Source organism: Zootermopsis nevadensis, unplaced genomic scaffold (assembly GCF_977971745.1).
Source record: "Zootermopsis nevadensis isolate Lab colony 2312 unplaced genomic scaffold, Znev_1.0 Znev_ptg000021l, whole genome shotgun sequence".
Classification (NCBI taxonomy): Eukaryota; Metazoa; Arthropoda; class Insecta; order Blattodea; family Termopsidae; genus Zootermopsis; species Zootermopsis nevadensis.
The window spans coordinates 6288220-6305820 of record NW_028259153.1 but is presented as its reverse complement, the minus strand read 5'-3'; positions in this window follow the sequence as shown (position 1 = coordinate 6305820).

Here is a 17601-nt window from a genome sequence, read left to right as displayed (position 1 = left end):
CGCACTAGTATTGTGCGTTGTCCGGGAAAGGCCTCGACATGTACGGATTAAAATTGTACGCATGTACAACCACCAAAATAAAGGCGTGTAGCTTAAAACTAGGATAACAAAACTAACAGAATTCAATTTGTATCTCAATTGCGTCATGTTTGTGTTGATTGGAATACATATATTTATTTTGGCCGTCTATACACAAACTTATTAAAATGAGTTGTTAAAATATTATAACATTCACAATATAAATATAAAATATATAAAATACGTTATGTTATGTTTTGGTGCTCATTTTATCGTATTACGATATTACATTCTTGGCATCTTCATATTAGAAACGACATGTTTCGAAGTACTGAGACATCATCTTCAGGTTATCAATTCTATTAATTTTATAAACTATTATATGCTAAGCTGCGTTGCATTTATTGATTTTATGCGTTTGTGAATCCATCCATCTTTTTTAAGCATATTTTGTTAAATCTAATATTTGCGTTGCATTTTAGTATTTTTCGTTTTAAATTTAAGAATTGATATACGCAATTTATTTGACTATTATTCAATTTGTATCTCAATTGCGTCATGTTTGTGTTGATTGGAATACATATATTTATATGTATAACAGAATTTAAAAATGGCGGTGTAAAGGACCAGTTAAAATTTCGATTTATGTATTAGCCAAAAATAAATTAAAAATTAACATTCAACATTTATATGAAGAGTGGGCTGTGCCAAACGAGGGCCGAACTCCAGACCCTCACCTACTACATAGCTGGGGAACCTACACTGGTTATTAGAGGTTGCAGCCCCCCGATACGAGCAGGTAGCCTGCCCATAGTGCTAGAGGATTTGACGGTTGTAATCCATAAATGCGGGGTATATTTCTGTGGAACTTCTAAGTGCCATCAGGGAAATAGTCTTCTGATGGCGCCTAACTATACCCAACTTATCGAGACATTTTACGGTGTCAGCGGGGCATAGCTCCTCTAGTCCCAACAGCAATGGTCAGAACTTCTGGAGACGGGGCCGCCCGCTCCCGCTGCATAGCTGCTTCGTTTTCTAGTTTAGCAACTTTTAGGTACTCCCCATCTTCGTGGCGCACCGTCACGTTGACCTCAAAGACCCCGGCCCGGTTCTTTATAACCAGATCACGTATCTCATTATGGCGACGGATCATAGCCGCCTTAGTAAGTGTGCATTGGCCTAAAATGTGTGCGAGTGTCTCCGCCCGAGGCTGGTCCTGTCTCCTGCAGTGTTTGTACGTAGCTGCAGGGCTGTTGTAAACCGACATGGTTTTAACAGCGTGGGGTCATACAAAAAGGAGCATTTCAAGTCGTGCATCTCGTTTGGCAATGTAAGCGGGTTCTCTTACCTGCTTGGCAGCCTTGATCTTCGACTGCGCCGCCATCTTCATAGCGATGCGTGCATCCCCTCTTAACGTGACTTCAAGCTGAAGCATGTCCTCAATATCTTCCCGAGAGAAGACTCTCCCAGCCGACGTCGGCATCGGGACTCAGGCAAGCCTTTCGGTGTTTCTTGCAAGGGGATGGCGGAAGACCTACCGCTGTACCAAATGAGTCCTCGCACAGACGACGTTTATAGGCCAAAGTAGTTTTTGGAACAGTGCACTTAACAAGATGGCACTGAGCCGCGTGCTTCCGTTTATAAAGTTTGTCGCACTTAGTCCACTGGAAGCTTAATGGAAGTAAAGAGTGTTTCTCCTTGTGATGAGGAATAATATCACTTAAGCTAAGTGCGACGTAACTCCCCGTGCCACTGCGGAGACATGTAGGGCAGGAATGAGATTTGAATGGGAGCTTTATTATGTACAAAGCCTTGTCATCAGCGACCCCCAGCCGAGGCCGAAGCCTACGACGAAGAGCGGGGTCGTTCTCTCCGAAGTCCGAGGCTCTTCTTACAGAATCGAAAGCCAATTCATAACCCTCCAAGGGCGTCTAACCCCGGGGGATTCCTCCACTGACGTTTGGCCGACTCTCAGGTGGCAATGACCGGACCTAGCCAGTGCCCTAGGCATGAAAGCCTAGGGTTAAGGGCCGGAGTCATCCCTTAAGAGATTCTTAGTTACTCCCGCCGTGTACCCGCGCTTGCTTGAATTTCTTCATTTTGACATTCAGAACACGGCGGAAATCACATTTCGTCAGCACCCGCTAGGGCCCTCCAGTGCTAAAGTCTTCTTCTGCGCGCCCTTTGGAGTATCCCCCTTTTTTGAATCGTCCGCTGACAGATTAAGATACGTTTCGGGATGGACACCCCTCGAATGCGTCTCCCTCCGTTTCTTGTTATCTGAGAATTAAGTGCAGTCAGGGTCGCGAAGACGCCTGCATATTTGGTTCCTTCCCCAACTCTGGATGCCTCTGTATCTGGCATAAGCACGTGTTGTCCATTAAACGGCCTGAATTCCCCATTGGTGTTCCTCCGAACCCTAGCGAAATGAAAGACTTGTAATTAATACCAAGTAAGTAAGGAATTTTAAGCCCCATTCGCTGTTGTCTTCAAATCACAAGATTAGAACTGTCATCGCAAGCTAGGCTGAGCAAACGCAGGATCCAGCGACAATGCCCGTCTTGTAGAAGTCTGTTTCGCTAGCTTGGCGCGTGTTTAGTCTCCGCGTGACTGAAGTCTAGGAGTCTCGTTCCTGCGAGAGATTCTTTGGGTTAATTGTCGATCTCGTCAAGGTTGAGGGAGGAGTATCCTCGTATTGTTACCCCGTCCAAGGTTAAACAGAAATCTCTTCCGAATGTGGAATGTATCTTGCGTCTTGTCGGTGGCCTTCGCGTGGCCCCACATGCTTAAAAACTGGGCCATAACTGAACCCCTAGTCGTGATCGCCGATTGACATTTTAAAGACTAGATATTTTTTGGTGGCTAGGGAAAAAGTTTTGTTTATAGTGAAATCTATATTTTAACCAAATGCTGCATTAAAGAGAAATTGTTCTGTTCATGTAAGCACAACTAAAAGTTTAGTAACTGTAATAGACAGAGAGCAAATAATAATTGTCATGTGACATGACAGGGGTAACCAAAAGGTTTCGGCTAAAGAAGCGACAGTCAAACTACGACCTGATGGCCAAGCTGTATAATTTTTCAAAAAGTGGAAAGTTAATTTTGTGTGTTAATGAATAAAACTCAAATCATATATAATTTATAAAATTGTTTTTATATACATTTTTTACATTTTTTTACAATATTTGTTGGACTGTATACACATTAATTATTAATGTTCTTGTATTCCAATAATTGCACATCCTACGCTGACACCCACATGTGGAAATCCTCGAGCCCGGAGGCTTCCTGGCATCGCCGCCACTTCGGCTTGTGTCGGGCCGCATACACGTAGAATCGACAAGGATTCTCGTACGTCAATACAATAATACGTTTCTAAGTTCCCACTTTCTAGAAAAGAATTTATTCCTGAAACATGATAGCCTTCGTATTTGCGTAGAAATAACACACTCCAGGCAGTGGCCTTGCCTCCCTCCAGCTCTGTGTAAAGAAAGTCCTAATTAAAATGTATTGGAATATAAAAAGCCTGTGTTACTCTCTTAAAAGTCACAGAAGATTGGACCCGGAAGCGACCGGGCTCTTTCAGTGCAATTTCGAATACGAGGCTCCGTTGAAACGTGCGTTTTGGGGTTACTCTTGCATGGGCCACCCCCCCGGAAAATCACGATTTACGAAGATAAATTGTACAATTCCAGAAATCAGATTTATTGGTGGCATTTGAGGTTCTGACGGCGGCGAAGACGTGGCTTAGTCATCGCACTCTTGAGCCCTGAATGGCTCAAGACTCGATCTTACCGGGGAAGTCGTCGTGCTCTCTTGACAGGGGGCCTTTGTGAGGTGTAGAATTATGGCAGTGATACTGCCAGCTATTGTTAGGACCGCCAACCCAATCGCCACCCAAAGGCGGAACATCTCCCTCCAACCATCCCTCATACGCCAGTAGCGGCCGTAGCAGTGGACGTGGTCACATATGCAAATATAGACGCGTAAAATCTGAGGCACGGAACAAAACAGAATAAGGCATTTCTTAACTTGCATCTGAAATGAAATGTTGATTTAAAGTCACGCTCTTGTATTGTTGCTACTGTACTTACAAATCAATTGTGACCAAAGGAATTTCCAAACAGATCAGTCGAGCATCGATTTCTGTGCAGAAGATTAGCGGCTTAAAATGGCAGGCCCAAGTCCTCATATTTTAAAGTGGAGTCTGCTTATTACAAGCAGTTTCAAAAATTCACGGGGGTTTCCCCTATTAAAGGAAAGAGCGTGTGATTCGGAGACTTCCTTCGATCTCCGGGATCTAGCCACATTCGAAGACTGACTTCATTTAGTTTATAAAGAATGCGGAATGTTCGGGCCTGTCAGCGAGGTTTTATGACACGCAGACTAATTAAATTGTCTGATCAGTTTAGCGAAATTATAATTAGCTCCAATTTCCTTCACTTAATGCCGATCCTAGTATTTTCTCTTTCATAGCAAATTTCCGTACTTGTTAGATCCTGCACTCTCCGATATTTTTCTTATTATCAGTGATTTATTTTGGTTTCCTTCTGGCCCCACTTTCTCCGCTCCTCTTTCGCCTTGTTTTAAATAATTTACGCTTCTACGTAACAAGACTACGTCAAAGGTCACAGGATCATCGCGGCAAAGAATCTCGTAGATCGTTCAAGGCTTAGGCAGGACCAGAAAGGGCGTGTGAGACAACGAACACAGGAACCAAAGACTACGTGTCACTTACCTGCAAACAGGGGACAAACATCACGAAGGCCAACACCCACCCGAAGGCGGGGTGTGAGGTCCCCTTCATGAAAAGGAACACCACCTGGCTTAAGAGGCCGATGATTATATGTGTGAAAGTCAGCACCCACTTTACCCATGTTAGCTGTAATGAGAAAGTGTAAATATTTTAATCCCTGTGATCAATTACGTTTCTTGATTGATGAACAGAATGAGCGTGCGAGCAATGAACACAGGAACCTAAGCCTTCGTGTCACTTACCAAGAGAATGACGGCGATGGCCACCAAGAATCCCAGGGTAATTACTGACGGGGTATGGTCTTTCCTTGGCCCCCATCTTGTTGATGGCCTTCCCTTGGCCCCAGATGTTCAAAAACTGGGCCACCTCCGCAATGGCGATGCCCACTTTCTTTTTCCACTGTAATGAGAAAGTGTAAATATTTTAATCCCTGTGATCAAGATCTGCAATTGCGTATCCTCGTTCATGATTTATGCGTCTCTTAAGGTCACTGTAGTACCGTGCACTTGTTATTTACCTCGGAAAAATAAGTTCTTGAACAGCGCGAACAGGCAAATTCTCGGAGACTTGACTTTCCCTCCATAATTACAATTGTCAAGGGATTGAGGAAGCTTGACTGAGACAGCTCGATAATTCCGTCTTTGAACCTTTCTTGAATCTGGGTTCTCCCAGCAAGCCTCACTGCAAACGGAGTCGTCGTAGAGAACTTACCTGAACTGACGGTTCTGTACTACAGACCTTGAACTTGTCCACAAAGAAGTTGCGTCTGCAAAATCCTGCCGACCTCTTTGAGATGTTCTTCCACGAAGAACATCTCAGTAATGCGAAACTAAACATCCCTTTAAGTTTGTATCATTTGTCGTGAATACTGATGTGAGTGCCTTCCTCATTCGAGCCTCCATAACGAATGTTTGGATCTCGGTTCTCTTCAGGCACTTCTGCACCATCCCTTGGGTTGGCATGGGTTCATGTCCCCTGTGTCATTCCTCCATAGTTTGCCGCTGATGCGCGGTTCTCGCCATGATTGGTCTGGTGTCTGGAGTCTTACGGGTTGGCTTGAGCGTTCAAACCTCCCAGAGTCTGCTCCCCCTGTGACGTCGTGTGTGGTGTCTTGTACCGATTATGATAATTGCCTTTGATGTTCTGTGGTCCGGGGTTTGACCCCCGGTTCCGTTCTTCGTCTTCCTTGATTTCCAACTTGTTGAGGAAGATGAAGGCTTCCTTAATGGTGCTTACATTAGGGGGGTGGCCTGAGTTGGCGTCTGTAAGATGTAACTAATATAAGCGCGGTAACAAATGTGTCTCCTACAGTGAGTATCCGAAAAGTGGGCCGACGTACTTCCTCTGTTCCTTCCCTTCGTCGTATCGATCCTGATACAAAGCGCATCTCGTCCGGAACTGTGTCTGAGGACTCCGTAGTAGCTGTTACGGCTTGTATCTAGCGATGAACCATTGTTTAGCGTAACCATCTGTAAGTGCCTTCAAGGCCAACGGAGGTCTGAGTGGTCTGACCAAAATTGTTACCACATTCTGCTTGTGGCAGTCCGCGACTTTAGGTGGTACCAGATCATTCAACACATCGCCGTGACTTTGGTCAAGCCCCCGATTGACATATTCATTTGTCTGCTTCATGGCTTAGCCGTTCGCGTCCAGAGGGGTCTGTAGTGTGGAAGTTTGTTTCATTTGTCATGTTCACTGATGTCATTGCTTACAGCGCATATCAAATCAAAGAATTTCGTAGATCGTGAAGGCTCAGGCAGGAACAGAAAGGGCCTGTGAGACTACGTGTCACTTACCTGGAAAACGATGGTGAATAACACGAGGGTCAACACACACCACCAGGCGGAGTGTGAGATCTTGTTGGCGTCCAGGAACACCACCTGGCTCGCCAGAGGGACGATTATGGCCCCCAGATAGAGTAAACTCTGAAACAACTTCAGGCATATGTGATGTAATGAGAAAGTGTAAATATTTTAATCCCTGCGATCAAGATCTGCAATTGCGTATCTTGATCGATGATTTATGCGTCTCTTAGGGTTATTTATCTCGGAATAATATTTGTCTTTGATAATAAAAGTTTTTAAAGTAGCGAGTTCATAAAAACGGTCCCTCGGCTTACATCGGGGAATTAGCCTGGAAGAACCGAGGAAAATCCAGTTTTCTAGACGAGTTTCTGCCGACATTCAGACCCGAGTCATTTTGATTTGCTAATTTCTCTCTCCGTGCGTGTGTTTTGAGGGCAAATACGCAGTCGAATGCCTGCGTGCCTCATTCTCTCTCGTGAAGGAAATGCCGGACGCCGTCAGAGTTCTTTACGTGAATGTGGAGTCTTTCAAGGACGAAGAATATTATGGTAAACGCTGTATTCAATGATCAGATTCCAGCTGGAACCCAGTAACTTGCTGGGTGTAAATACTGACATGATGTTCGTTCTCTAGCAGCCTTCGTACAGTCCATAGAAAAATGTTAAAATTTTAAAAGAACACCCAGGCATTTAAACTACAATAACTAAGCTATTAGAAGGCTACCACCACAAAACTGTAGTTGCTTATGATTACAAAAAGGCTGTATGGTGTAACACATATTTTATTAAGATTTACACATTGTTTTTCAACTTTAAAACAATTAAATGCCAGAGAACGTAGAATACGAAACATTATTCTAGAAACTTACAACACAAAATAAAAAAATCACAATTCAACATCCAATGTTATACTAGAAATATGTGTAATACATAGTATTATCTTCATCATGAATTTAATATCAATGTCTATTTATTAGTAGAACCGTTCTATCTTTGGATTAAATATTCTTGTATTTTTAAAAACTTAAAATTTTCAATCAACAATTTGTTCCAAACCTTCTACAGAATATTTTATTTATATTACAACGCCTAAAATATAACAAACATTTTTACTCTACTTTTTGTCTTAATCATGGGAATTCTGAAAACCTGTTCCAAATTTCTAGTACGCCCACTATCTAGTCAATAATAATAAAAATAGACTTCAAAAATATAAACACATAAATAACTGATAACAACTAAGCAATTTGCTGCTATCGCCTGTCATTGCGTATGTACACACACGTAGCCACTATTCCAAAGCAGCAAAATAGTGTCACTGCGCTCCTATATGCATTGATCACGGACTGCTGAAGAACTACAGCCTGTAAGGGCTTGGGGGGGGGGGGGGAGAAATCATGATGCACCACAAAAATAATTTATATTGGTGAAGCACGACAGTTTAATTTTATAATCATTGCCCAAAAATTCTTGTGTTTTAGTTTTAATTTCAGATCCAAACTATGATTTGTCCCCTTTCTTCAATGTTAACCCTGAAGGTATAATTTAATAATTCATCATTGCAAATATTCTGACAAGAATGCCATAAAGATTACGATGGGGAAGAATGTGACTTGAAATCACTCAGATCACCATTAAGAAAGGTAAAGACAGCTGTTCGAATACACGCCATCGAGCAAATGGGGTAGATGAGATATGGACTCTTCACTACACACCCCACCTGTGTTTTGCCCCTAAAAAGATTACTCGTACCCGTTGGTAGGGGCCCTAATGCAGAAAGATTATTCAGAAGGCAGTGATTCTGATACTATGGTTCCCAACCTTGGGATACTCTCTTTTTATTGTGAATGAGCCCATCGCTGCAGCATAGAGCAGCATGTCCTTGTATATCGCTGCAGGACGTGACCAGCGCCTGAAGTGTAGCGCGTATGTAGTCTCTAGGAGTCTCGTTCCAGCGAGAGATTCTTTGGGTTAATTGTCGATCTCGTCAAGGTTGAGGGAGGAGTATCCTCGTGTTGTTACCCCATCCAAGGTTAAACAGAAATGTTTCTTCCGAATGTGGAATGTATGTTGCTTACTACTACAGGAAGAGAATGGGCGTGCGAGCAACGAACACAGAAACCTAAGCCTTCGTGTCACTTACCAAGAGGATGACGGCGATGGCCACCAAGAATCCCAGGGTAATTACTGACGGGGTATGGTCTTTCATCCCCCTCATCTTGTTGATGGCCTTCCCTTGCCCCCAGATGTTCAAAAACTGGGCCACCTCCGCCATGGCGATGCCCAGTTTCTTTTTCCACTGTAATGAGAAAGTGCAAATATTTTAATCCCTGTGATCAAGATCTGCAATTGCGTATCCTCATTCATGATTTATGCGTCACTTAGGGACACTTCAGCACCCTGCACTTGTTATTTACCTCGGATTAATATTTATCTTTGATAATAATAAGTTCTTAAATTATCGAGTTCATTAAAAGGCTCTCTCGGCTTTCATCGGGGAATTAGCCCGGAAGAACCGAGGAAAATCCAGTTTTCTAGACGAGTTTCTGCCGACATTCAGACCCGAGTCATTTTGATTTGCTAATTTCTCTCTCCGTGCGTGTGTTTTAAGGGCAAATACGCAGTCCAATGCCTGCGTGCCTCATTCTCTCTCGTGAAGGAAATGCCGGACGCCGTCAGAGTTCTTTACGTGAATGTGGAGTCTTTCAAGGACGAAGAATCGAAGGTTTCCTTGATTTACGCTTCCACGGCATTTCTTAGCTTCTAGTAAAATAAGAATTATCTAAAACCTTCTCTGCATAAAGTCGACTCTCCCACCTCTAGCGTAGTTTTTCGAAATGAAGTAAAGTAATTTCTCTGGCAAAAATCACGTGACGGTGCCATTAGGTCCACTTATGACGCATAACGAATAATGTTCTCAATCGACATTACAACCCGAAGCTAACACAAAAGCAAATTACGAAATTCAAGATCATGACGAGCGAGCATGACCTAGTCCACATCAAAGGCAAATGTTTGCTTAGCGATGAGTTTATTTATGGATTATTCTTTCTTCACAGTAGGCCTATGGACCTATGAAGAAGTGAGCCCACCAAATTTAAGGACCATTAAAATTGCATTCATTGTCTCTCTTTTCATTTATTTATCCTTGGGAGTAACCAGTCGACCTAGGCTGTGGTGCCTTTTTGGTTGCTGAGCGCGTCCTCTCTCTTGATGTCCACATCCTAAATACCAGGGCCTGTTATCCTGACCTTGTTAGGAATTGTGGTGTCTGTTGTCGAAAGTAGGTCCGGGGTTCGATGCTGCTGAAGCATACTTGGACGACGATTGGCTGTGATCCAACGTCTCCACTTTGTTGAGAAATGTCAGCGTCTGGTGTGTTTCTCGGTTGCGCAACGATCCATGGTCTTTGCATCTGAATCGGAAAGTGGCGTCGAATTGCTTCTAAGATTTCATTGCCGGTCATAGGATGATCATCAAATGGCGTAGCTAACTCGACTATCCTCGAGGCACCGGTCTTGATAAATATAAACACGGACCTTATATTGGCATGACACGTTCCAATATGGTAGCAGAAATTCGTCTTTGAAGTTCCTTATAATCCTTGACATTCCAGAAGTCCCTTTCAAACATTTAACCGCGTTAAAGAATTGCAAATGAGTGGGAATGTTCTTTAATTTCATATAATCAGTCAAGGATTCTTAATGAGTCTTCGAATTCTGCCCCGGCACATGATTGTTTATCAATTCACACCTCTCCTCCTTACTTACATCTCCTTTCGAAGAGTTGCCCGGCTTGGGTGTAGCCTTCGGTGCATTGGTTTCAGGGTTGATTTGGGATCCTAGCAAAGATGAACATGACGCTCGTCGTCAGGGGATGTTGCGTGGTGGAGTACAAGATGAACAGTGGCTTCCGGTAGAAGGATGCGTAGACGACTATTACATGAGTGCGTGGCACGTTAATAGACTTACGCAAATTGCTACTGAACAACCATTAATAATAAAACTTGGAACACTATAATGTCCAACAGTTTTCGATGGCGACACACGCTTTGTGGCATTACGAATATAAATGTCACAGACAGAAAATAGAAATAATATTCTAAGGTCGACACCCATAACGGGGGCCGGGGGATTAGCAAATACAAGTTTCATGATTATTCTCGGTGTACTTTACGACCTTTCATGGTCCAGTTCTCTTCTGTGGTAGCCAGTTTAGTTAAATATTGCCAGAAGCAACAGAGAAGAGACTCCAAGTCACGAATATGTACGTATCACGTTTCCCAATGGTACAAATATTCATTTCTTGGACTAGCTACGGGCTGGACGACCGGGGTTCGATCCCCGACGGGGGCAGAGGATTTATCCTCTAGCCTCTGCGTCCAGACCGGCTCTGGGGCCCACCCAGCCTCCTATCCAATGGGTACCGGGGTCCTTTCCCGGGGGTAAAGCCGGCCGGGGCGTGATGCTGACCACTCACCCCATCTAGTGCCGAGGTCAAGGAAGAGAGGAGCTGTACCCCCACTCCCCCCAAACGCCTACATGGCGTGTAGTGGGACAAACTTTACTTTTACTTACTTATATTGTTGAGTTTGCAATAATAAATGTTTATGCCAATTTCAACAATGGATCTTTATGCCAGCCATCCATTATGTAGAAATCCAAATTACACCTCAGTTGGACTTGTTTAAAAATATGATTTAGCAATTCGTGGTGTGATTAACCCTTATGGATGCACTGTCCCTCCCTGGAAGTCTTAATGCGGAAATAATCGCCTTTACAGGAAACAGAATTCACATAGGCTTCATGTTTTCCACGTCATTTATTTGTGGGAAAGAGTGGTCTACAGCAATATGTTTTGTAACTGAATTCTAGTCTTCACCATTAGCATGTAGTCGTGTACACTTTCCAATCTTGTACACAAATGGATTAGGCACTACACATTCTCCATTGATTGCAAATATGGTCTCCACGTGCTCACAACTTTTTTCAGTGGATGTCAGTGCATTAGGAACCAAAAGTAGATTTGTGTATTCACAGACGTGCCTCTGTAGTTGGCCGATAGATACCATGAGTTGTACCAAGTACGAGAGTTGCAACTCACCAAGACCATAGGACTGATTCCTACTTTGTCGATATTGTTAATCGCACTGTTTCCTAATTTTGTAGTTACCACAGACAGACATTAAATTTTCTTAGATGACACTAACAAGCAAATGCAGCGGTGAGGCATAAGCCTCGTGTCCCGCTGGTTTTGTTCTTCTTTCAGCCTCCCAGCAGCGCTGTTTCTGAGAAGAAGTGGTGCAGCCATGGAACTTTGCGATCGTCGAGGTCTGGGGACGCAGCGGGCACCAGCCAACATTTCTGGATATTTTCTGTTTCTGAGGAATAAGGAAACTTGCTAAGAGTTACTGAGGAAGTGTCTTGAGAGTATGGACTACTGTGACCACAGTTTCAGGTACAGGCATTCTGAAAAGTTAGTTACAGTTGAAAGTCCTATTCACTTCACTATGGCCTGTTACCAAGGACTGGGGAAACATGGGGTAATTTGAAGATGGCTGTCTTCTGAGTTTAGCACCATGCAACTCTTCGCCGTGGTGATGGAGGCAGCAAGGACTTCAGAAACACTAGAAAACGTATACCAGACTACACGGTGCTGCAACCCAGAAGACGGCCATCATTGGACTCACTGCTGGGAGAACCTTAAATCTAAGCTCATGCTACTTTTTATGTTAATACTTATTGACAATCTATTAAAATTTATTAATATACTTTTGGCTTTAGAGTCAGATAAAGAGTGATAATTTTACATCAACTTATTTGTACTGATAGCAGAATTTAGTTGTTCTAATTAATTAATTTAAAACAAGTTTTATAATTTAAAATCTGGAAATTTTGTGATGTTATGTAGGTCTGTGATATAAACAATTCTGTCATTAGGTAAATTCTTTGGTACAAGCTTTAATTGCATTCTTGGGGAGTCTTGGTAGTGAATGCAAAACTTGTGTTGAAATGTGGCCTAGTTAAAAAGACAGATTGGCCTGTAACCCCGTGTTGTGTAGTTTAGCGCAATTTCAGAATTGACATTGCCACCACTTTTGTGTACGTGCTGTAATTAATTATTCACTGTCTTCTGAGTCCTCGCACACATCACACGTGAAGTGAAATTGATCCATCACTCAATCAATTTGAGAGCATACTTCTTATTATTGTTGTCCAAATACAATCCACCACATGAACCACCGGGGGGTGGGTGATGGGGGTTGCTGGTATAGGCCCAGTTCGAGAAAGTATTTCTGCAGGTGGATTGTTTCCAGGCACTTCACACTCTGTTTTACTCACAGGCAGCACATCTTCAGTGTTGAGTTTGGGTTTTTATTAACTCTTCAACCACCAATACCAACCAGCCATTGACTTTCATAAATAAATGGATAGTTTATCCCTTCAGCTTCAATAACATCGTAGGCTGCCCATCTGACTTGATTGATGGTTAGTCCATCTGCCTTTTCATCAGTCATACTGCTTCCTTCATACTTTGAGCAGTGTATGGGCTTTTATATGCCATAGTCCAAAAAACAAAGGATCATAATCTTGTGGAAGCTAAGAAAACTTCTTCTAAATCTAAGGCTTTTGCAGTGAAAGCTATCGAAACTACTTGCATATCAGTTTGATGTGTTCAAAACACCTTCAACTGACACAGAAACAAAGACAATCCATGCCACCGCATCCAACTCCAAGACACCTCTATCTTGTCTACAAAATCTGGTTACGTGGATTGGATGATTAGGGAAGCCATCAAAATTGAATTGCATCCCAACCACATCAACAGGGAGGATGAACTTCGCCTGAGCCGGTCATGGAAGCCCCTCATTCACTCCCTCCTAAGGCTCTGGAAGCATCCCAGAGAGCATTGCTTATCCCACCCACCACTACTCTGCCATTTTCCAGACAAATCTGGCCCTGCCCAGTGTTCCCTTCCCCCCTGCATCTTGACCCAACTCCAGTGTGTCCCATCAGATGGACTCCCTGAAGCCCTCAAAAGGGCTGTCTCCTAGACCTTTTTTCCTTCTCTCCTGTTGGTCCCACCCCCTGCCTCATTCTGACACCAGTCCCCACTGGTTGGGATTAGGCTATTCCTTTTAATGTCCTGTTCCTATAAATCTAGCGCTTTCCTCTCGCATATCTTATTCATCGCCGTGATGATGGAGGCAGCGTGGACCTCTGAAATGTTGTTGGACATCTACCAGACGACTCAGCACAACAACCCAGAAGACAGTGATCTTCAGACTCACCGCCATGAAAACCTCAAATCCCACATGGCCTACTAGTAACCTGGCAGAATATTGACTGTAGAAATTAATGTGTTTGCCTTGACAAACTCAGTGCACAACCGTTATCACAATGAGTACTTTGCCATCTAGTGAGGGAAAAATTATCACAAACTTAACCTACAGTCAGTATCAGCCATCAGTGGATTTCAAGAGAGGAATTTTATACACTCAGCAATTCAATATGACTAATTAATTTGGTGAAAGCTCAATGGATTTCAGTGAATTTCAGTTTAAAGATGTCTGCTCAGGATTTACAAATAAAACTGAAAGCCTTAAACCGTCAAGTTCTGGATAAAAGTTTCCATTGCTGATTGGCCGTTGTTTTAATGTGTACTGTACCAGTCACCGAACTGTGTTATGTAGGAGTGTATAAGTGTAAAGGGAATTAGTGTTTAATCAGGCCAGATGGAGGGGTGAAGGTATCAGCAGACGTCAACTTGGATGAGCCAAGCACTCACCTGAGATGAAAGCAGCAACCGCTGTAGCTCCATTCCATAAGCCAAGATGGAACAGGACCAGCCTTTTGTGGGCCATTCATATTTCTTGCCTCAGCCTTCCGGAACAAAACTGTGGAACAAAGGAGACTCTTAAGTCGCATTAAGATTGAATGTTTCTTTGGTGTCAAAACTATTACCTGATGTGTTTATACTTTGTGTTTTAGCAGACACTGAGAGTGAAATGTAGTTGAGTAATTCATGTGTAATTTTATGTTTGCTGAGGTTACATTATGTTGTAAGGTCCTTACAACAGTCTCTTGTCTTATAGCAGTGTAAGTGCAAAGATATCTCTTTCATAAGTTTAACGAGTGTTTATCATCAAACACCATATGGCAGCTCGCTTGAACTTAACTTTCCAGAATGATACATTTTCTGATTCACCTGTGCCAGAGAAATCGAGAATATTGTATGATTAACCGTTTCTATAACAAAGTTGCACTTAACTGGCTATTTCAGACATTTAAAGAATGAATCGCTGAGCACAGTGGATATTTCTGACACACAATATAAGTGTTTTTGTTTTCAGATTTCAATGTTTTTATTATTTTTATACCATGTACCAGGAACACGTTGCTTGACTTTTTGATCACTCTGTATATACTAATTTTATTTGTCACTTAGCCTTCCAGTTAAATCAATGCCATTTAAAGAAAGTTGTTTATGACAAAGGAAAAGTGTGTTCACATAAGTGAGAATGTTGACCAGGAGCTATCAGTCAGTGCAAGCCGAATTTTGGCCATGATTAGGGTTTTGGAGATGTATTAACATTGTGACTTTATCTAAATCTGAAATTATTCTATTTGGTTTAATATTTCCCTACTGAAACCCAAGAGATTGATTCTGAATGAGTGTACATGGCCTCTGGCGCGGTATAAAACCCCGTAAGCCAAGAAGATATTGAATGGCCTCTGGCGTGGTGTGAAAACCCGTAAGCCAATGAGAGATAAATAGAAAAGGCGGATGTATCGACTTACAACACAGTGGTGTATCTTGGATGTGTGATACAAAAATCAGACTGATTTTGTAGTAATAAGATGTGTCATGACTTTGTATGGTAAATGCTATTGTAAAGTTTCATTTGGTTGAAAAATTAGGAATTTGGGGGGAAGACACATTCCTGTTAGTCACATGTTGGGCATTTGTTTTTTTATTTATTTACTTTGCCCCAAGGAGTCACATTTATTTCAGAACAGGCTGTAGAAGCCACACACCAGGCAGTGCTTACATGATGTCCTGGGCTCAGCATTCTCACACCTGACCAAGCTGTTGTCTTTGCATGACTTTTACTCAATTCCTTCCTTTGTCTGAAGAGACTGTGTGAGGTGATGTGGGACCTGCACTTGCAGCAGAAATCCTAACACCAAAATTTGTGCTGAAGAACCCCATTTCAGTTTGTCTTATGCCTGGTGAGGTACTGCCTATTGGTTGGCTGGCTGACAATTAAGTTGTTGCTCATCCTTGCTAGTCCTCCAAAGAGGAGGCATATATTTAAAGTTGTAAAATACATGATAGATCTGTTTTGTGTGAATTTCGGGAAAACATTAATGGGAGTCTATCAGCACATTCAGTCTACAGAAGGAAACCATCAGTAGCCATAAATTGTAAGTGATTATAGAAGTCTGTTTTGTACAATAAACCAGTTCCTATGTATGGGCTTGTACACTTTCTCTGATCCTTACTGTCAAAGCTCCTAATGTATATTAGGTTTCCCATATTTTTCATTCAACATTTCAAGCTTTCGAGGCTCTTTAAGGACTCTCATAGATTCACAGGTTTGATAATTTTGTTGTTTAATCAGAGCACTTGAAATAAATTGTTTCTTTGTTCTAGTACCATAATGTCAGAAGAGATAGAGTACATTGATCTGAATCATTCAAACAGAGATTCCTTTGAAACACAGGGAGTCAGATGATGTTCATAAGAACATAAAACATGCTAATGGTAAGAAAGTGAAAACTGTTCCTGGCCACTACACAAAGAAGGTCCTGGAGGTAAGACTTACAGTGCAGTCATACAATTTTAATCCTCGGAAGCTGTCGTATATTGTGGTGTGGTGCAGAGAATGAGTAGAGAGAGCTATTTGAGCTCTGAATTATGACAGGCTATGGACAGAAGGAAGCCAGGATGCTCGGAGATCTTTCTTGCTCAGAGCATAAAGTTGACTGCGTGCACCTAGGAACAAGTTACAACACCAAACCACACTGACATATTCTTCTTAGAGTGAGGAGATACATTACTATTTCATAGAGAATATGACTTCAGGGATTAAATTATTTGATCAGTTATTAGGCAGTGCCTGACATAGATAATATTCTCAAACACCTTTAGAGATACAGAAAATTATGTGTATTATGGAAACTGTTAGGAAAGATTGGATTTAGCTATTCTAATGTCTTGTTACCCTCTGTTCCTCGGTGTGGATGCTGTACTGTGTTTGTGATAGTAATTCCTTAAAAATGACTGGATGTTCCCTGTACTCCCAGATTCATTTTCCAGTTTTATTTGTTTATTTTGTATCCGAATACCATTCAAAGTAGAAATCATTAAATAGGATAATATTAATAACATTGAGATAAAAGAGGAGGTGGGATAAAATTTAATATAGAATAAATATGAAAGTAAATTTACAACATATACAAAACTATATTTGAATCCAATATCGGGCATGAAGAATGGGGTAATTTTCTTATTGTTTTGTTAAATTGTGTATGGTTTGAATGATGGAACAGCATACCTTTGCACAGTAATGTCAGCACGACGAACCCTCAGCCATTGCTAGTTTTCCTGACCGGATAACGCTACTCATTGTAGCTCCCCAAATTCCTCACGATGCTGGGTTGGCACCGGTCCCATACACGGTCGAAAGCTCATGAGAAAATTTCTTCTCCCACGAGACTCGAACCAGCGCGCATTCCGTCTCCGAAGCACGATGCCTCAGACCGCGCGGCTATGGCGCGAGACATTGAAATGTATATTCTCGTGTTTTCTAGTGAAATGTTCAGGCATCTAACAAATTGCATTTTGATTAGTGAATTAAGTAAACATTTGCTAACCCCCACCCATAATCCTTGAAAGAAATGAGCTCTTCAAAATATCTCTACTTTTATGTTTATGTAACCTGTTTCACCAAAAAAAGAGTTCCCACTCCCTCACAAAGGCAGACTGTGAAAAATAATATACACAGCAGATGCACACC